Source organism: Protopterus annectens, chromosome 4.part0 (genome assembly GCF_019279795.1).
Source record: "Protopterus annectens isolate FY-2018-M chromosome 4.part0, PAN1.0, whole genome shotgun sequence".
Taxonomy (NCBI): Eukaryota; Metazoa; Chordata; order Ceratodontiformes; family Protopteridae; genus Protopterus; species Protopterus annectens.
In genome coordinates, this window is record NC_056733.1 from 615,551,309 (window position 1) to 615,573,283 (window position 21,975).

The 21,975-nt window shown below is 41.9% G+C and overlaps 1 protein-coding gene across 7 annotated transcripts in view; it reads left to right on the forward strand.

Annotated features, from left to right (window-relative positions):
* Nucleotides 1-21,975, forward strand: part of RILPL1 (Rab interacting lysosomal protein like 1) — an 877,667-nt gene that overhangs the window by 238,988 nt on the left and 616,704 nt on the right. The gene's annotated exons all lie outside the window — the stretch shown is intronic.

Consider the following 21,975-nt stretch of genomic DNA (forward strand, 5'->3'; position numbering starts at 1 on the left):
TTTGTTTCATTATCCAATATAAAATTTTCCATTTCAGGATCCCAAGGAGTCAGACCTTGTCCTGGCAGTCAATGGGCACAAGGCAGAGAAACTAATGCTGCAGACTATACTAGAGTATCACAAAATAAACATCACAGCATAAACACACACACACACACACACACACACACACACACACACACACACACACACACACACACACACACACACACACACACACACACACACACACACACACACACACACACACACACACACACACACACATCTAAAGACAGTTACCAGTTCTGTTTTTTTTTTCATTATGTGGAAGGCCACCAGGAAATGAAATGGAATGGAATGGAAAGCCATTTGGATTTAGAGAGGACATGTAGACTCCACACAAAAGTCAGCTCATGAGGAAATAAACTACTGCACCACTGGAGAGAGAGACACTTTAATAATTGCCTGATTTATGTGCCTGTTGTATGTTTGCCAATATTTCCTTGTCTTGATTGCCATGGAAGCAAATGTCACACTCAGTGCTTTTTCTGTTCATCTGCTATTAAATGGGATTAATATGCTAGTTATCTGTGTCACTGTTAGACAGAGGCACAGTATACTAACCTCGAAAAAGGGCATAGCAAAATTAATTTAAAATGGGTGGCGAAAGCCAAACACACTCTGGCTAGGCTTATAAATGCCCTAGGGCAGATAGCCTAGTATGAACCTATGAACCTGTCTGCAATAATAGTAAGACAGGTGGGATATGTAAGCTGTTTGTAGTGATACAAAGGCAGAGTGAGACTGTCAACTCTGAAGCCATTTGCAGACTAAATAAATGATCATAAATGCAACATTACAGTTTTTAATTGCTGCTAAGAAAGGACTGTTCTTTAGTACAGTAAAGTGAGTGGTCATTCATTTTGTGCTTATACAGGATCAGTGTGCATATTAAAACTAACTGGCACACTATTGCTACTGGCATTGCAGTTACTAACACCTTCACTGGCACAGTGCTGTTACTGATGTCCTTAATGGCACACTGGTGTTACTTGTCCTAATTGGCGTGCAGCTGTTACGGATACCTTACTGACAGATTTCAATTATTGGTAGTCTCACTGGCGCATTCATTACTGTTACTGATATTACTGTTACTGATACCCTTACTGACACAGTGCTGTGACTGACATAGTTACTGAAACCCTCACTGGCAAACTGCTGTTACTGATATCTTTTCTGGCACATTACTGTAGCTGATACCCTCATTGGCACATTTCTAAAACTGTATCCTCAGTGGTTCACTACTGTTACGGATACCTTCCCTAGCACACTGCTGTTAATGATACCTTTACTGGCACATTGCTGTTACTGATACCCTCACTGCCACACTGCTTTTAATGATACCATCACTGGTACACTTCTCTTACTGATATCCTGACTGGTACATTTCTGTTACTGATACCTTCAATGGCACACTATTACTGATGCCCTCACTGGCACACTGCTGTTACTGATACTCTCACTGGCACACTGCTGTTAATGATATCCTCACTGGCACATTGCTGTTACTGATGTCCTCACTGGCACACTGCTGTTATTGACATTGCTGTTGCTAATACCCTCACTGGCAAGCTACTGATACTGATATCTTAACTGGCACACTACTGTTAATGATGTCCTCACTGGCACACTGCTGTTATTGACATTACTGTTACTGACACCTTCACTGGCACATTGCTGTTACTGATACCCTCACTGGCACACTGCTGTTAATGATATCCTCACTGGCACACTGCTGTTATTAACATCACTGTTACTGATACCCTCACTAGCACACTGCTGTTACGATATTCTCACTGGCACACTGCTATTAATTATATCCTTACTGGCACACTGCTATTAGTGATTCCCTTACTGGCAGTTCTACTTTATAATTTCTGTGTGGGCATGACTTCTTTCTTCCGGCTGGTGTTCAGTTATGGAAGGGAGGTTTAAGAGTGTAAAAAACTGTGCTTTGGTTGTATATGCTTAGCTTGTCATATGACTTAAGTGTGGAGTATTTAATGTGTGTTATACTTGATGCTGACATTGCTATTACCGATACCCTCACATGTATATTGCTGTTAATGATACCTTTACTGACACGCTACTACTGTTACTGTTATCTTCACTGGCATGTTGCTGTTACTGTTATTTTCACTGGCACACTGCTGTTATGGACATGTGGTTCATACAGCATGTCTAGATCTCTCCAAGGCTTTTGACGCCATTCCCCACTCTGGAGTTATACATAAACTCACTAAACTAGGTATAAATCCCAATGTCACAAGATGGGTTGCCAACTGGCTCACTGACAGAACCCACACTGTGAAAGTAGCAGATTCAAATCCAATTTCAGACCAGTGACAAGTGGAGTACCACAGGGTTCAGTCCTGGGTCCTCTCCTGTTTGGTATCTACTTAACACAAAAGGTCTTTGACTAATGAAGTTCGTAGATGACTGCAAACTAGGAGCCATAATTGAAACTCCTAACGATGTTGACATCCTACAAAAGGACCTCACTGAGACAGATGCCTAGTGTCAAAGCCATGGCCTCAAGCTCAATGCCAAAAAGTGCATTGTCATCCCTTTTGGTAAAAACTCTGTACCCATGAGCTTCCACATAGGTGGTAGTCTGCTTAAGACTGAAAGTGTGATAAGAGACCTTGGGACACAGGTGGACAGTAGTCTCTCCTTTGATAATCACATCGCCGCAGTAGTCAGGAAATCCTTCTACGTGGCACACCTCATCACAAAAGGATGTTATTCATCTCACATTGCTGCAGTCCTTACTTATGGGTAGTCCGCTGTCCTCGGTCGGCCCGAATACCAAAGTATTAGGCTGACGTCGGTCATGGGCGCCTAGATCTGACATCAGAGCGTCAGGGTATAAAGGCGCATGACCGACGTCATATCCTCAGTCTTTTTTGCCGCATGGTCCGATGCAGAAGCAGCGTTGCAAGTGCCATTTGGCGTTCTGAAATTTTTCGTTTTCGGAGTTTCAGACCGATACCAAGTTGGGCTAAGTACCCTGTTGGGGAATATTTTTGTTTTTTCTTGCCTCAGTTACTTACCGGATGTCAGAAAAAGTGAATAATTGTATTTCTTGTGGGAAACAGATACCGCATAGGGATTACCACTCGCTTTGTATTCCTTGTTTGGGACCGGAGCACGACGTAGTTGGGTGTCGGTTTTGTGCTAGGTTTAATAAGCGCACTATAAAACGGAGGTTAGATTGCGCTAGGTTAGTCTTTGGCAAGAGGTGTAATTATAATATGCCGTCGGATGTTCCGGCGCCTGCTTCTACTAAGAAGCGCAAAGACAAATCTTTAAAGCCTAGGCAGGATGATTCGTCCGTTACGGACGCCGGATCTTTAGAAGCTACAGCTGAACAGGTGGATACGGCTGAAGTTTCTGTTGAGTCCCAGGGGGAAACTTTGATTTTACATGATGTGGCCTCTCAGGAGGCAGGTCAGGCTGAAGGGGCCTCTCAGGTTACTATTCTCCCTTCTATGCCTAAGGTGGTTAGGCCTTCTGTTACTGTTTCTAAGGCTCCTTCTAAGGGCAGGTCTGTTTTGCCTTCCTCTGGTGTCAGTTCTGGTTCTTCAGGGTCTGTGCCTAAAAAGCACATGCTTAAAATGGCTGAGGATTTGACTGCCAGTTTCATATGTTGAAGTATCAGAATTTCCTCCTTTCTCAGCTAAGATCTAAAGTGGATGCTTTGGCAGAGGGCATAGAGTGTAAAGAATTGCAGGATATAGTGCATGTTTCTGAACAGGTGGGTAAGCACTCTTTGCAATGTGGTTTTGATGCTTTACAGGCTTCTTCTAGGGTGGCTGCCACTGGTTCAGTTATTCGTAGGCACGCCTGGTTTAAGGATCAGAATTTGTCTGAGCATGTTAAGTCTAGAATTCTGGATGCCCCTTTACAATCTGAAGTTTTGTTTGGTCCTCCTGTGGAGTCAGTCTTAAAGAAAATGGAAGACAAGGCTAAGTCTATGCAGACTGTTAAAGATTTTTTGCAGGTACAACCTCCAAAGTTTAGTAGAAATTGGCCTACTAAGGGGTGGACGTACCCTTCTTCTGATTCTCAGTCTAGGGGTAGATCTAGACGTGGTAGGGGCAGAGCTCAGGGTACCTTCAGGCCGAGACAATGGAGTTCGCCTGCTCACTCTGCTGGTGAGGGCAGGGGCCAGTCCTTTCGTAAACAGGCCCAATGACCTGCATTTTCAGCTGCCAGATTCTTCTTGCCTGGCAGCTCCTTTGGGAGGAAAGTTGGCTCTTTTCAAGCAAAATTGGCATATTCTGTTTTAGACTCTGGAGGGTCTCAGCTTCCACAACAAGTTTTGAATGTTATTTTTGAGGCCAGGAGGCCTAGTACCAGGAAAGTTTACTCTGATAAATGGAGGAGATTTTTTATTTGGAGCAAAGAAAAGGACTTTGATGTCTCCAAACCTGATTTAAGTGTTGCTCTTCAATATCTTACTGAGTTATTGGACACGGGTTTGTCTTTCTCCTCGATAAAGGTCCATGCTGCAGCCATTTCTGCTCACTATGATTGTGACCCTCCTTTATTCTCTCATCCTTTGTTTAAGCAATTTCTTAGAGCGGCAAAGAATATAAGACCCCCATGAGCTCCTACTCCTGCTTGGGATCTCAATTTTGTGTTGGAAAAACTTACTCTACAACCTTTTGAGCCTGCAGCTACTGCCGAGTTAAAGTATTTGTCATGGAAAACTGCTTTTTTGTTGGCCATTACCTCTGCAAGAAGGGTTTCTGAATTACAGGCCCTCATGGCAGTGGAGCCTTTCCTGATTTTTCATAAGGATAGGGTATCTTTGCGTACTAATCCTTCCTTTATGCCTAAAGTGGTTTCTAGTGTGGCCTTAAACCAAACTATTCATTTGCCTACTTTTTATGCAAACCCCCAAAATAAATGGGAGAAAATTTTGCATACTTTGGATATTCACAGACAGTTGCGTTATTATTTGAGCAGAACCAGGGAGTTCAGACAGTCTCAGCAGTTGTTTGTTTCTTTTGCTTTGGGTTCACAGGGTAAACCTGTTTCAAAACAAACTATTTCTAAATGGATTGGGTTTTGTGTTTCTTTCTGTTATTCCCATCATGGTAAGGAGATTCCGGCTGGAATCAGGCCTCATTCCACTAGGGCTACTGCTACTTCTACGGCCTTTCTAAGGGGTAGCTACAAAAGACATTTTGGAGGCAGCTACTTGGAGTTCAGTGCATACTTTTTCTAAACATTACCACCTTCCTCTTTATTCTAAGTCTAGGGCTGGATTTGCCACTGCAATTTTACAGGGCATTTTAGCAGCCCCTAATGCTCTATGATTTTTACCAACCTCCCTTTCCCGTTGCTTTGGGATTCTACCCATAAGTAAGGACTGCAGCAATGTGAGATGAAGAACATAGTACAGTTTTGTACCTACCATAAATGTAGATGTTCGAAGATCCACATTGCTGCAGTCCAATTTACCCTCCCTCCTTCCCCACTGTAGTTTCACATGATGCTATGCTTTAGGTGATGGTTGTTGTTGGGCTTGTTTTTGGGAGGTATTCTGTTTTTGGCTGTGGCCTTTCTTGTTTGGCCTTCTGACATCTGGGGCAAGAAAAGACTGAGGATATGACGTCGGTCATGCGCCTTTATACCCTGACGCTCTGATGTCAGATCTAGGCGCCCATGACCGACGTCAGCCTAATACTTTGGTATTCGGGCCGACCGAGGACAGCGGACTACCCATAAGTAAGGACTGCAGCAATGTGGATCTTCGAACATCTACATTTATGGTAGGTACAAAACTGTACTTTTCTCATCCAGGAATGTTCCCCTGTACTCGTCACTCATTAGACCCATTATAGAGTACAGCGCCCCTTTTGGTATGTACCTCACAAGACATCTAGAACAACTGGAAAGGCTGCAGAAATTCCTCACAAGAGGATTACCAGCCTCAAACAGATGCCCTATGCAGACCGTCTCAAAAAACTCCAGCTTTACTCTGTCGCATATCGCCTACTCAGAGGCAATCTCTGCCTAACATACAAAGCTATGTCAAACCCAGAGCTGTTGAACATGCTCCACTTAAAGAAATCCCAATCCATCCGAGCTACACGTTCTAAGGACCTAAACATTGTCACCACAATAAACAGAACATGTTGGAGGGCTAGATTCCTGTTCCAGAGACTTCCCATACTCTGGAACAAACTACCTATCTATATCAAACAAAGCTCCTCATTAGCACTCTTCAAGAAAAATCTTGATGATTGGATGGGAAATAGGAAATTCACCCAGGGGATCACCTCTGTGGCTCTGCTCGACAGGGGCACAGGAAAATAATTTTCTTGGATGGCGAAAGCCAGGGTACCCTTTTGGCTAGGCTTGTATAGGCCCCTAGGGCTGATAGCCTAGTAGATACCAGCAGACCAAATAGGATCCGGAACTTACTCCAGATTATTTTTAGTGCCAAAACATACAGGGGACTGGAGGCCCATCTTGGACCTCAGTAGATTGAACAAATCAGTAAAGAAGTACAAGTTCCGGATGGTGACACTGCAGTCTATTCTCCTGTTACTAGGGAAAGACATTTGGATGTGCTCAGTAGACCTCCAAGACGTTTACTATCACATAAAAATGGACAGGGCGTATGAACCTATGAACTGATATCCTCACTGGCATACTGCTGTTAATGATACATTGACTGGCACACTGCTGTTACTGATATCCTAACTGGCACACTGCTGTTAATGATATCCTCACTGGCACATTGCTATTACTGATATTTTCACTGGCACACTGCTGTTATTGATATTACGGTTACTGATACCCTCACTGGCACATTGCTGTTACTGATACCCTCACTGGCACACTGCTATTACTGATACCCTCACTGGCACACTGCTGTTACTGATACCCTCACTGGCACACTGCTGTTACTGATACCCTCACTGGCACACTGCTGTTACTGATACCCTCACTGGCACACTGCTGTTACTGATACTCACTGGCACACTGCTGTTAATGATATCCTTACTAGCACACTGCTGTTAATGATTCCCTTACTGGCAGTTCTACTTTATAATTTCTGTGTGGGCATGACTTCTTTCTACCGGCTGCTGTTCAGTTATGGAAGGGAGGTTTAAGAGTGTGAAAAACTGTGGTTTGGTTGTGTATGCTTAGCTTGTCATATGACTTAAGTGTGGAGCATTTAATGTGTGTTATACTTTACATATGTAGTGAATAGTGAATGTACTATTAAGTATTGAAAAATGAAACGTGGGACCAAGTTATAAAAACTAGGAGGGAAATGTAATTTGTAGAGAAATTTTTATTTATTGCTGTCATCTTTAAGAAAACCGTATTCTCAAGAAAGTAGATTGGCCGTTAGAGGTTGCTTGGTGGTTTGTTACAAGTCAAGAACAAAACGTAAGAGAAAAGTTATTGGTATGTTTTACAAGATACTTTGTGCAGTGAAAACAAGTGAAACCAACACATTTAGATTGGTATGAGAAAGCGATATAGGTATATCAATAACTCCGCATGAATGGAGGAAGTTATTTTAGTCTCTGTATGCTACCAAATGTATTTATTTATTTGCATTTGTTTACCGGGATGGTCCAGTGGGCCATAGTGAGCCCATTTTCAGTGGAGGCCCAGGGAGAAAAGCTCCACAGTAAAATACGCAGTACATGTAAATGTACAGTACATATAATAAATTACATACAGTAGATTCAGTACACATACAGTAATAAAGTGCAATGGAACAACATGATAATACATACTGTGCAAGTGGTGCAGTTGCTAATAGAAAGGGCATGGTGAAAAATCTGAGCAAGATGATAAGTTAGACTATCTAGGATGAAGGTATATACAGTTAGAATAATTGCAAGTTGGGATATAACAAGTTAGGATAATTAAGTTACCCGTGTGAGTAGCTTAGGTTCCTGTTACACAGTCTGAAAGTTAAATGCTTATAAAGTCTTAAGCTTAAGTGTGAGCGAACAGGTGTATCAGAAAGTACTAGCAGAGCAGTTAAATCAATGTACAGAGATATACAGAGGATATACAGAGGAGTAATTAGGGAAGGTGAGAGTAGTAGTAGAAGGGGGAATTTACATTGTAGGAAGTGCAGTTTTTGCACAAGTGCACTGCCATAGAGAGGGAAGGTGTTGTCTCAGGAATTTCATAAAGAGAGCTGCACTGCTGGTAGACCTGATTGATGGTGGGAAAGTATTCCATAGTTCTGCAACAGTAAAGGAGTATAGCATTTGACCGGCTGAAAGGTTTGATTTTTCTACATTCAGGAGCAGTTGAGGTCTGTTAAGAATGATACAGTGTGAGTAGAGAAGAAAGTGCAGGGCAGTTTGATGGCTTGAATATAAATTTGTGTACAGTGGTTAATTGAATTTATGTAAGATAACGTAGTAGTTCCAGCCAATTTAGTAGGTGTAATGATGAACAGTGGTGAGATGAATATTTTGCATTGTTTACAAATTTAGCAATTTTATTGTAGCACAAGCCGAGTTTGGATTTCCGAGAGGACTGGATATTGGTAAGAAGATCGGGGCACTGTAAAGAAGAGATGGTAGAAGAAACAAAGAAGCAAGGGATAGTTTTGCAGAGTGTTTGAGGAGATGTTTGTGTTGATAGAGGGTTCCAAGCTTTTGATGTGTTTTTTTGATAGTGGTCTGAATGCACAGGCAAATGTCAGGTTTTCATCTATGATGACACCTAGTAGTTTTGTAATTGGTACAGTATCAATTATAGTGTTATTTTGAGCATGAATAGTGATTTCCTTCTTGTTTATGGAAATGTTTTTTTTTGGGGGGTGGGCAAAAAGTATATGCTTAGTTTTGTTGGGGTTTTGGGCGAGATGATTAGTGGTCATCCATATTTTGGTTGAAGTGAGGGTGCTTTGGGTGAGTTGGTGTAGTTCAGATGAAGAGTTGGCAGCACAGATGATGATAGAGTCATCTGCATATTGGGTGACAGTACCTTGAATAAGAGTGGTGTGGAAGTTGTTGACAAAATTGCTAAAAGAAATGGGCTCTAGTATGGGTCCCTGAGGAACACCTGTTGTGTTAAGGAAAGGACAAAAAGAATGTTGGCACTTGGTAGATTGTTGCCTGTTTGTGAGATAGTTTGAGAACCAGTCTAGGGTTGGGGGTTTGATGCCTATGTTAGAGAGTTTATTGAGAATAAGAGAGTGGGAGACTGTATCAAAGGCCTTAGAGAGGTCAAGAAAGTATCTCAGACTCTGTTAACTGTGTCCATGAAGGATATGAGAGCTGTTGTAGTGCTGTGACTGGCCTAAAACTGTGCTGAGTGGGAGAAAGGATTTAGTTGTGAAGCAGATAGTGAAGAAGTTGAGTCTGAATGCATTTTTTCAGGAATTTTTGAGATGGGTGAGAGGATAGCAATAGGTCGAAAATTGGAAATGTCCATGTTGGTGTCTCCTTTATGAAGAGGCAGAATATATGCTTTTTTCCAAATAATGGGTACGTAGGACTCCTGAGTAGATCTGTTAAGAAGTATGCTGATGGAATAAGCTACAGAGTTGGCAGAGATTTGTAGGAATTCTGGAGGTAGGTTGTCAGGGGTGTTGGTGCATGGTTTGAAGCGATTTTTTTATAGTGGTGGTTGGTATAGGTGATAGAGGAAAGCAGAGAAAAGGGGGATTGCAGGTACTTTGCTGGGAAGGATTAGAAGGAGATGAGTTGGTTTGAAGAAAGGTGGTGGTTAGATTAGCTATAGTATTGATGAAATAAGAGTTAAAGAGTGAGGCTATTTCAGTGGGTATTTTCTCTGGATTTGGACAAGGATTATTAGCAGAGCCTGGGTTTAGTAAAGAATTGATGGAGCTCAAGAATTTTTGTGGGTTTTGTTTATGTTGGTTATATAGACTAAAGTTGTGTTCTTTATTTTTTATGAACAGGCGCTTTACTTGATTACGGCGTTGTTTATATTGTGTGAGGTCAGAGGAATCTTTGATATCCTTCTATTCTCATGTTGCAGTATTCATAACTGTAGGTAGGTTGCTGCCTACAACATGGGACATCCAGCCAGTATACCAAAGTCTTAGGAGCAGGGGTATATACTGCATTGCTGGTCAGAGCCATAAACCGACGTTGGCTATAAAAATGACATCTGCACGTACCCCCTTCAGAACTTTTCTGCAACATTGATCTACGGACCTCTGATCGCCAGGTTTGGGAATCAATTCATTCATTGTTTTGATCATCAGTTACAGATAAGTACCCCTTTAGGTTTTTTGTTTCCATATTATTGCTTTTCAAATGTACATGTCAGCTAGGAAAGGGAAGTGTGCTCGTGGAATACAGATTCCACACAAGGACATGCATAAATGCTTATTCTGTTTAGGTGAAGGCCATGACCATACGTCTTGCAATATTTGCAAATCCTTTGTATCTAAAATGCTCTGCAGCCGTCTGGATGCCTTAAAGCATTATTTAGAAAATCAGAGCTACAGCGTCTAGTGTTAGGCATGGAGGGTGAGGTAGGTACCTCCGACGAGCCACCAAGAAAGTTGGGCCTGACGCCCCTCCTGCATCTCAGGAGTCCAGTGAGACTGTCAAGGCGGATGTTAGCTCAGTTTCTCATCAGACGCCCATTTTACAGCTAGAACCAGGAACCATGGTAGAAGCCGGTTCGGCAGAAACACAGAGTGCATCTGCTGAGGTTGATCAGCCATCAGCCTCTGATGGCGAAGGGGAACCACAGCTCAGTATGTCGGCGGGGCCTACTCTAGCCTTTCCATCCTCCCAGGCGTCGGCCTCTAAGTCAGCACATCCTTCTACTCCTCTGAAGAGGAAACAGAAATTAAAACATAGGGAACATGAAGAAGCTGTACCAGCTCCTGGATGGGAAGTTTTTTCTCAAAATATTTTTCCAGGCCCTCTAGTCTCAGGTACCTGTACCAACTCCCACATCTGTGCAGGCCTTAGAGGATTCAGAAGAGGAACTCTCTTCCTCTGATGAATCACTTACCTATTGCTCCAAGATAGAATCTCCCAAGGACTTCGTTACCCTTAAGGAGGAGGACTCTATTAGTCCTGAATCTCCAGGAGAGGAATTCTCCTTTGGGGACACCATTTCTCTGATGAGAGAACATTTTAATGTCAGGCCTCGGATGTCTCTGAAACAAAAAAGAGATACTTTGAATTATTGCAGATGGACCAGCCTTCTCCAGCTACAGTTCCTCCCCTGCTTCCAGTCTTTCATGTTGCCTTTCTAGCTGCATCGCAGACCTCTGACTCTCAGCCCCCAGTTGTTAAACATCCAGATAGATTTTATAAAGTTCCTCAGGATACACAGTACCTATTCAAGAACCCCCCTGTAGACCCTGCTGTCATTGCAGTGTCATGCAGGTAAATCATCCAGACAGCTGCCCTCCACCTCTGTTTCCCACTGACAAGGACAGCATATTTATGGATAGATTAGGGAAGAAGGTATATACTTCATCAGCCTCTAGCCATTAGAGCCCTAAACTATCAAACTCACATGGCTAGGTTTGTTTTAGATACCCTATCAAAAGCATCTGCACTGATTCCAGATGTGCCAGACTCCCCTGCTAAGTCACAACTCTATGCCCTGCTCTCTACCACCTCTCAGGTGACCAGGCAGTCCACAAAGTGCAGTTATGAATCTGCAGCCTCAGGTTTTGTCCTGAGAAGATATTCTTGGGTGAGGTTACAGCCCCTTCCTATGGATGTCCAGACCAAATTGTTAGATGCACCTCTTGATAATAAGGCCCTTTTCCGTGCAGCCTCTGCAGAGCTCCTTAAATCCCTACAGGAAAAGGGCAAAGAGCTATAAAATCTAAAGCATTTGTTAGTCTCTCCTATTTCTAGGTATCATAGGAATGACCCTCAAATAACCACCTTTGTTAGGAGGCAGTCATCTCATTCCAGTGCCTCACAGGCTAAGGGACGGTGGCAACCTAGGAGACACTCCACTCCTAAACAATTTCCGCCTCCACTCCAACTCCCTTTTGGTGGCAGCCTGAGCAGGACAGAGCTCCCCCACTGTGACTCAAACCCTTTACCCAACTCCAACCCCTTATCCCTCCACCTCACCCTTTTCCTACCCACCTGGCAGAAAATTACCTCAGAGGCTTGGGTCCTTTCCATCATCCAGAAATGATACTTTATGACTTGGTGGACACTTCCTCCCTTTTAGGGGATACCCCAACCACCTACAAGTCAGCTTTATCTCTTCCCCCCAATTTTGGGATCAGCTTCAAGCTCAGGGCACCATAGAAATAGCAGTTCCAGAACAGACAAACAAGGTGTTTTACTCCAGGATGTTTTTGCTTCCAAGAATGGATGGCCCTTGGAGGCAATCCTGGATTTTCCTGTACTCAAGCTATTCCTCTAGGTGCCTACCTTCAAAATGCACACCTTGCATCACCTCCTACCTCTCATTCCTAATCAAGCATTCATGGTATCCCTGGATCTGAAGGATGCTTACCTTCATATTCTTATTCACCCTAGTTACATGAAGTTCCTATGCTTTTCCATGGGTTCCTTGCATTTTCAATTTTTTGAATTGCCATTTGGAATTTCCCCAGCCCCCAGAGTATTCCCAAAGTGCCTAGCTCAAGTTATCGCCCACTGCAGAGTGAGGGCATTCAATATATCCATACCTAGACGACGTCTTGATACTTCACCAGGATTGCCACATCCTCTGTCACCACCTAGGCATGGTGTCCAATACCCTGGCAAACCTAGGGTTCACTGTGAACTAGGAAAAATCTCACCTGACACCCAATCAAGACCTGGTTTTCTTGGTGTGCAGGATAAAAACTGACCAGATGACAGTCTTCATTCCTTGCCAGAATGTGGAAACCATCACACATTACCTCCAAACACTCCTCTCTCTCCAAACATTATCAGCCAGGGAATTCCTGAGGGTCCTAGGCCACATGGCATCCTTGATGCCCATGCTTCCCTTAGCAGAGCATATGAGAACATTTCAGTGGGCACTGAGGAGTCGGTGGAACCAACATTCACGCCCCCTGGATGCTACTCTACCTCTCCTCCCATGCCTGAAAAAAGAGGTGCAATGGTGGATTGCAGCCATACGCGGCAACCAGGGTATATCGTTGTAGATCCCCACACCCTCACAACAAATCTTCACAGATGCTTCAGACCTATGTTGGGGAGCTGTCCTGCAAACCCACAACAAACAAAACAAAGTTCAGGGAGAGTGGTCCTCCCTCAGACAAAGGGACCACATCAATATCAAAGAGATGAGGGCCCTTCTTTTAGCCTTGCAAACCTTCCATCCATTTCTCCAACCAGGCACCTTAAAAGTTGTCACAGACAATATGACAGTCCTGTTATATCAAAAAGCAGGGGGGACAAGGTCCTACCCACTCTGCAGCCTATCAATTCAGATTTGGTCCCTAGCAGCAGAATTGCACATTCACCTGCAAGCAGTGCACATTCCTTTAGCAGAGAATGTGATGGCGGACACTCTCAGCAAAACCTCTTCACCATCTCACGAATGGATGCTTCACAGGGAGGTGTTTTTGGATGTCATTCACAGGTGCGGTATTCCTCAGGCAGATCTGTTTGCCTCCTCCCAGAACAGGCAGATGCCTCTGTTTTGCATAAGGGATACACATCCACAGGCATGGAGGGTGGATGCTTTCTCTTTTTCTTGGGTGGGGATGTATCTTTATGCCTTTCCCTCCTTCACTCTGATTCAAAAGTTCCTTTTGAAAATTCAGAGGGACAAACCAAAAATCTTGCTGGTGACTCCCTTTTAGCCAAAACAGCATTGGTTTCCCCTTCTTCATCTACTAGCCAAGAGCAGTCGCCACAGGTTACCCCACCAATTCGACCTACTCACACAAGACAGGGGGTCACTCATACACTCTCAGGTGCTCAACCTCAGACTCACTGTGTGGGTGATAGAGTTCTGATCCCCTTCGAACACCTATTTTCAGAGGATATGCTCAATGTCCTGCAGGAGGCCAAGAAACCTAGTACCAGGAGAAAATATGTGGCAAAATGGAAAATGTTCTCCAGGTGATGTCAAAAGAAAAAAACAGGACCCCTTTCTTATTCCTGTACCTATGGTCATTTCTTGCTTGTGTGAGCTTCTACATTCAGGGCTGACCTACTCTTCTATTAAGGTACACTTGTCAGTCATTTCTGCCTGTCTCCCCTTGGTACCTCCTTTGGCATCCAGGTTAGAGGTAAAACTATTCTTAAGAGGGGTCCTCCATATTAGACCGCCTAGAAAACCGATACCGCCTTCATGGGACCTTAATTTTGTTCTTGAAAAACTCACACTACCTCCTTTTGAACCAGCTCACTCAGCATCTCTGAAACTGTGTACTTTGAAATGAGTACTACTGGTAGCCCTGACATCTGCCAGGAGGGGTCTATGAAATCCAGGTCCTGTTGGCTAACCTCCCTTACCTCATCTTCTATAAGGACTGAGTCTCCCTAAGGACTAACCTCTCGTTCATGCCTAAAGTGGTTAATGAACTGTCCTTAAATCAAGCCATTAACTTCCCTGTTTTTTCCCTCAACCTCAAAATCCATCTGAAAGAACTCTACATTCCTTGGATGTTCATAGGCAGCTTAGGTATTACCTGGACAAGACCAAATCCATTAGAAAGTCTGACCAGCTGTTTGTGTCCTTTCACCCAAGGACCTTGTGGAAGGCAGTCTGTAAACAGACTATATCTTCATGGATTTCTAAAGCTATCTCTGCCTGTCATTCCTTTCATGGGAAGGTTTTAGCTACCATTGTGAGAGCACATTCTACTAGGGCACCTGCCTCTTCAACAGCCTTTTTCAGGGGGGTGAACTATGCAATGAACTCTTGGAAGGCTGTGTTGCCGTGGCACTGAGTCTTTTATTAAAACATTCTTACATATGTGTAGTGTGTTTTTTCACTGGTCTAGTGGTTTTCTGGGTGGACTACACTTCCATACTGAAAGCGGCCACCTGGTCCTCAGTCCACACCTTTACCAATCACTACAAATTAGAGTTGGTTTCCAGAGCCAGAACTGGGTTTGGTAGATCAGTTTTGCAGGGTCTCATAGACCAGGCCCCTTTGCTTTCCTCCTAAGATCATACCTAAAGCTTGGGTACTCTCCCTACAATTATGAATACTGCAACATGAGAATAAAAGGACTTAAAAAAGTTGTGTAAGAACTTACCATATCCCTAGATGTCCCCTCTGGCTCTGTTTTGTCCATCTGGAGTGACTTTCCCTACTTTCTTTCCATCCAAACAGGACATTGTAATAGGCACATACATTTATTGACTTCCTTTGGCCTGGTGGCATATGTGGGTCTGAAAAGCTTCCTTTCGTTGCTCCCCAGGAGTACTACTGTATGCGTCCAGTCATTTCTGAAGGGGGAAGGTGCAGACGTCACTTTTATAGCTGACTTTGGTTTATGGCTCTGAGAAGCAACACAGCACGTACCCCTGCTCCTAAGACTTTGGTATACTGGCCGGATGTCTGGTGCTGCAGGCAGCAACCTCCCTACAGTTATGAATGCTGCAACATGGAAGAGAAGGACATCTAAGGTTATGGTAAGTTCTTACACAACTATTCTTTTTTTTTTTCGTAATGTCCATGCTTTGTCTCTGGTGGTCATGAGTTGCTTAGTGGGTCTAGTATGCCAGTTGGCATGATTAGTTTTTACTCTCTTTTGTCAGAGAGGAGCAACATTGTTTAGGATCTTTGGAAGTGTCAAGTTAAAGAACTCTACAGCCTCATCAAGGGGAATTTTAATTAATTCCAGTTGATGCTTTGTAAAGTTTTATTAAGAGTGGTATTGCATAAATGGGATACATCTAGTTTGCTTATACTAATATCAGCCAAGTGCTGGAGTAGTTTTACATAGTATGAAGGCAGGTAACTGGTCACTTATACTATTAGAGAGTGTTCCTGTAGATGCAGTTTTATTTGGGTCGGAGACCGTAATCCAGTCCAAGACTGAGCCACTATCATTGTTTTTGTTAGGTCTTGTTATATTGTTATATAGGTTGATATTGGAGGCAGGATGGTGGTGGGTGATGTCTAGCCAATTAATATTGACATCTCCCAGAATGATTGTTTCATTTTGTTATATTATTTGATACCCAGGCAAGGATTTTCTCCAGTATAGGGATGTTATTGCCTGGAGGGATGTATATTACTACAATACAGAGGCTTTTGCAATTATTCATTTTTAGGAAGGAAACTAATATTTTGGCTGCAGAAAAATGTGGGATAGATGTAGTGTATGGCACAATAGTGAAGGTGTTTGGGTATATCAGAATGATACCTCCACCTTTTTTATGGGATCTGCCTGCTCTAATTCAAGCAATGCCTGAGGTTAGGAATTTAGTGTCTTTAATGTAGGGTTTTAACCATGTCTCAGTAGCAACTGTGCTGTCAGGTTTGTTGTGAGCTGGTCAGGCATGGAATTCTGGTATTTTGTTTCTGATACTTTGACGGTTAATAGTTGTAAAGTTTATTGATTTATAGGCGTTAGGGAGGTTAAGAGGGGATGAGGTGGGGCCTGGGTTGAGATGTATGTCTCCACACTGGGATATGTTAAAATACATATGTGGGAGAGTACTGGGTTCCTGTTTCCTTTTTGATTTGAATAGATAATTTAGAGCAGAGACTGGTTTGTTGTTATGATGGAGGGAAGGATTTTTACTTTTGTGCATGATGTTAAGTCTGTTGCATATTGGTTAGGGGATACTTCAGAGAAGCTGGTAGGAGATTGTGTCTGTGTAGATATTGTAGATGTAGGATAGTAGCAAATATAGTTTTTTTGTAGAGATGTTGGGTGTAGTAGGAGGAAGAAGGATAGAGAAGACAGTAAGGAGTACTGTATTAGAGATGAGTGACGACGTAGAAAAAGGAGGAGGGGTGTTTGTGTAAAGGAACATGAGGTTGCCTTTGTAAATAAGTGATGTTGGAGGAAAAACGTTCTGGGAGTAATGGCGTGGTTGATGAGGATGCTATTTAGCTAGTTACTATGTAGGTAGTAAGTGGAAAGTTATGGTGAGGAGTGAGTTAAGTTGTGTAGGGGTGTGATTGGATGAGTTGTCATGAAGGGAGGAGCTATGGTGAGAATAAAAGTAAGTGAAATGGGAGTGGGTGGAAATGGGGATAGGGTAGGGGAGCAGAGTGAGCTTGAGTGTAGCGAGGACGAACAGAGCAGGTTGAACCTGGTTCGCGAATTGCAGTCTGAAGAAAACATTTCTATAAGGTAGGAGACCTGAGCCTGTGAATCAATACAGTTCTGTATTAGACTTTATGCTGAAGGGAGGAAGGGAAGAAAGGGCAGGAATGCTAGTAGATGCTAAAAGAGAGCTAATGTTAGGCTAGCTTACTGTTTAACAGAGTTACTTTAGCAGAGGTAAAATACTGTTAAGGAGCAGAAAAGATATAGAGCCGAAGTAAAGAGGTTGATAGTGGAGGCTTTAAAATAAAGGCTAGATCTGTGTTGAGCTATTGAGTGTTATTTACTATGAGTAGTTTGGGAGAGGGCAGGCTAGAGAAGAGTAAGCCAGAAATAAGGACTCAAATCTAAAATCTCAATTTTTTTAATCGGCATTCTTTTAAAGAATTTTTATACTGCAGCCAGACTTGCCAGAATGTTAAGTGCCATAAACCAAAGTTGCTGGAGGTGTAATACTGATATGCTAGGTGGTTTATGTTATAGATTTTGTTAATACTCCATATTTGATCAATTTAAACAAGACCTCCAGGAAATATATGAACAGATCTGGCCAGGGAAGGTTAATTTTATTGCTTCTGTGTTTTCATTAGTGTAACTAATTTTAACACATTAAGCATAACTGAAAGATATTTGCTGGATGTTATGTTGTTGGGTAGTAAACCTCAAGTACTAGAAAATGGAAAACAAGTAGCGTTATGTAGGTGATCATTTAAAAATTAATTCTGAAATACTAAGTCTAGAACTAGCTAGACAAACTGTAAGTCTCAGTGAGAAGACTTCAGCAAAGGGAGTCTTAGATTTGGAATGTAAATGTGCAGTATAACATTGATGGTCTTTTAGTAACACTGTTGATCTTAATGTAAAGGTTATATTTTTGGAAGCAGATATTGTTTGGCTGCATTTCTTTCTTTCTTTTTGGCTTTGGAACTTGTAAATGGGTGGCAGATAGAACATTTCAGTGATTGTCTGACATGCTAAAAAGTGTTGATTAGATGTACCCCTGTATTATTTGTTTCGTATGCAATTGTATGGAGGCTTCTCCACTGTGCCACTGCCCCACCAATGAGGGATAGAGGTAGTGTGTGTGTGCCTGGCCTGTCCATCCTCCCAGCCAGCACCATTGAGTGCCTGAGCCACTAATTGAACTTGGGTTGCTTGGCCTGTGGTCAGGATGGTATCCTTCTATACCATATGCCCTGGTCTGTGTCCCATTGTTTGTGATGTCAAGCATTACAGTATTCTGATACAAGTTTTGTGGCAGGGCAGTGCTGGCAAAGTAATAAAACTTTTGTCTTCCAAAGAATGGCAAGACTGAAGTTTGGAAGTAGTATAAAAGCAGGACCATAGAGAAAGCGACACTGGAACTTACCATGATTGTCCTAGGTAAAAATTTTGTACCAGAGTTTTCTGACCATTGCTGAGCAGTATACAAGCAAATGCAATGTGACTAACTGCATTTCTGACTGAAACAAACTGGACAGAAGTGCATTCAGTCAAATTTTAGAGACATTTATTTTGTTTCTGTGAAAAGCAAAGCCCACAAAGCTTCCACTTGGGGAAACTGTACCCCTTCACCTGTTTAACTTATGAACCAGCTGTGGGACATATGCACCTGGGGGGTATAGAGAAGTTCCACCTTACAGTGACCTTATTCGATAATGAATTTTTCTAGCAAAAAAAGTAAAAAGCTTACATCAGTTATACCGCACCTACTCAAACTTTTTTTGTGGGATGTGTAATGTTTAAGCAAATGAGTGATTGGGTGTAGTTTAAAAAGGGGCTGACATTGCAGTCAGTAACATTACGAAGGCTTATTTTGCAGGGAGTTGCATACCTAACATATGATCCCATCTGAGGTCACTGCACCTCAAAGTGTAAGGAAAAATTCTTTCCTGCAATAACCCCATTCGGTAACATTTTCTGTCAGTGAAATGGATATAGGCTGTAACTTGATCATATTTGATTTGTCAAAGTACCCTCCTGCATTGACAGGTAGGCTCCTTCTCATGCTTGAATTAGCCAAGAAAAAGGTATGTGTTTAATAAATGTTAAGCTCTGACATTATGGATATGTTGATTTGTGTAGTTGCTTCCTCATGTAGGAACACTTTTTTTCTTTTGTACAATACATTTTGATGTCAGAATTGGGTTCCCTGGGAGCAGTAGTGACATAAAGAAGTCTGTGTTTTTGAAATGTGTATACATACACACAGCAATGACGTATGTATGTGTAAACATATGTCATTGCTGTATAGAAATGCATGACATTCATGATTCTCACTGCTGCCATAGCCTTTAGCTATTTTGGTTGTTACAGAAAAATGCAGTTACCATAACAACAGGTAATGGTATTTCTCATCACTGCAGTAGCCTTTGGCAATTTAAGTTGTATTTTGCCCAGGTTGCAACAACTGTCCAGTCTTCAATAAACCTCTGGCTTTCTCCCACACCTGCACTCTGAGTGCTTATTGGCTTAGCTCCTTGGAAGGAAATCAGCAGTCAGAGTGCAGACAGCTTCAATTCCTTCTTGCTGCCTCAAGGGAAGTCAGCCGTGTGGCTTCACAGTAGCAGCAATTGGCTACAGGCTTTATTTCTGCAGATAAATGCCCATTCCACACAGAAAATATTGCCTTTTTAAATATTTTGATGTGTTTTTTATTTTCTGAAGACTATTAATATTTTTATTAATATCAGAAGCTTGTTTTATAACACCTTTATTAAATTATCATTTAAGACATAGGCAAACATACGTTAACAGAAAATAAAACAAACCGTATTTACATTTTTCCCATTTACATACATAATACATCAAATATTTCTGCCTTCTTTGTAACTATCATCAGACCAGGATTTCATAAATTATTGAATTCCTGCCTTCCCTTAAACCTCACTCCTCCTCCTCATGAACAATATTCTGCATGTATTAGTCTCACAATTTCAGTTTATTTCTATGTAGTTTTCTCCCTCCCTTTTCTAAAGATCCCTCTTCCAGTTGTTTTATCTCTTTTATAATATTCAGTACTATAAATACAGTTGGTATAGACTTTGATTTCCATTTACTAGTAATTGTGTTTTTTTTTTGGCAGTCAACAGAAAAAAAATAAAGCCTTAATGTGTCTAGGCAATTCAGATCTTTTGTCATAGCTCAAAAGAATAATTTTCGTAGTTACTGCCATTGCTCACCCAATATTTCTGACAGAGTACTCTGTAGGGAATTTTTAAAATCTGCCATCTCATTACTTTCCCAAAATATATTACTACTTACCTCTTTCATCCCCATCACACCTCTTTGAATTCTGCTTGGGGTATAACAATATCTGTGCAAATACTTCCAAGCAAAGATCCTAAACCTTGTGGTCTTTGTTGCATAATCTGGAGCTGTACATATTGTCCTCCCATTGTTCTCTAGTAAATTGCTTTTTCATTTTGTCTTCCCAATCTTTTCTAACCTCCTCTGATTGATTCTTATAGTCATCATTCAGTATTTTATATGCCCTACTAATTGCCTATTTTTAACTGCAACTTCTGTTCTAGATTGAATTAAAACTCTACCAGTGCAGGTCTTTCACTTAGATCCCCCTATCATTTTCTGTTTGCCTATACTTTGCTAACAATTCTTTATAGAGAAGACAGTCTGTAACTTGCAGTCCAGACTTCTTGGCCTCATCCCACTGTTACCTTTCCCTGTCTAGTTATGTGCTCCCAATACCTTGGTTCCTTTGCCAGTTTTCTCCAGTAAATTCTGGCTCACTCTTGCCTATTTCCTGTACCTTACTTGCAGTCATCACTATAGACAAAATCGTTCTCCATTTTTGTGTTGGCTTAATTCTTAGAATACTTTCTGCTACTTTATGAGTATAATATTCTGCATGGTTGTTATTATTCTCTTGAGGATCTGCATCCAAAATCCCACTCTCTCTATTTCTTGATCTTCCTCCTGCTTCATCACACCTTACCAGTTTGAATTATAACATTTTGCTTGTGTTATGTATGAGCCATAATTGTGTAGCTCTAAAATATCCCTTCAAATCAGGTAATCCTAAACCAAAGATCAGAAGTTTCTTGTCGGAAACTGCTGTTTTTAGAATAGGGTTTATTACTGAACACGGGCTTGTTTTGTGAGAAAAATCTACTGCTTTTGAGACATTTTAACTGAAGTGTAAGGATTTAAAGATTGAGGAGTGTTTTATGTACTTCAGACTGTATTTGAGTGATTTTGTACTTCTGTACACTTTGTGATAACTTATTATTTTACTGTTTGAGACATTTTGCTTGGATATGTTATCTTTAAGCATCGGGAAGTATGTTTCAGGGTAAGAATTTTATTTTAGGATTGATGCTTGTGTACAGTTCTTGACAACTTAACTTCATTTCTTGTTTTTCTCTCAGGGCACTTTTTGTGGAAGGGACATAGAGTTCTGAAAGGGGTTTTCTGCACTGTATATGTTTTTAATGTGTGTGTGTGTGTGTGTGTGTGTGTGTGTGTGTGCACGCGCTGCTTGCAAACACTTGTCTGACAACTTACCTTCTGACTCTTCCTAGCATCACTTACCAGCAATCAGGCATCTTTATTGGTTAGAGCATGGATTTTTTACTCTGGTCCTGCTGTTTGCAGAATAGGAGTCCTTGCCTACACTGCAAACTGACAGTGCCCCAGCCATTGCTAGGTTACTTTGCAGTGGCTATTTGTTGTTCCTAAGACCGCTCATTGGTTTC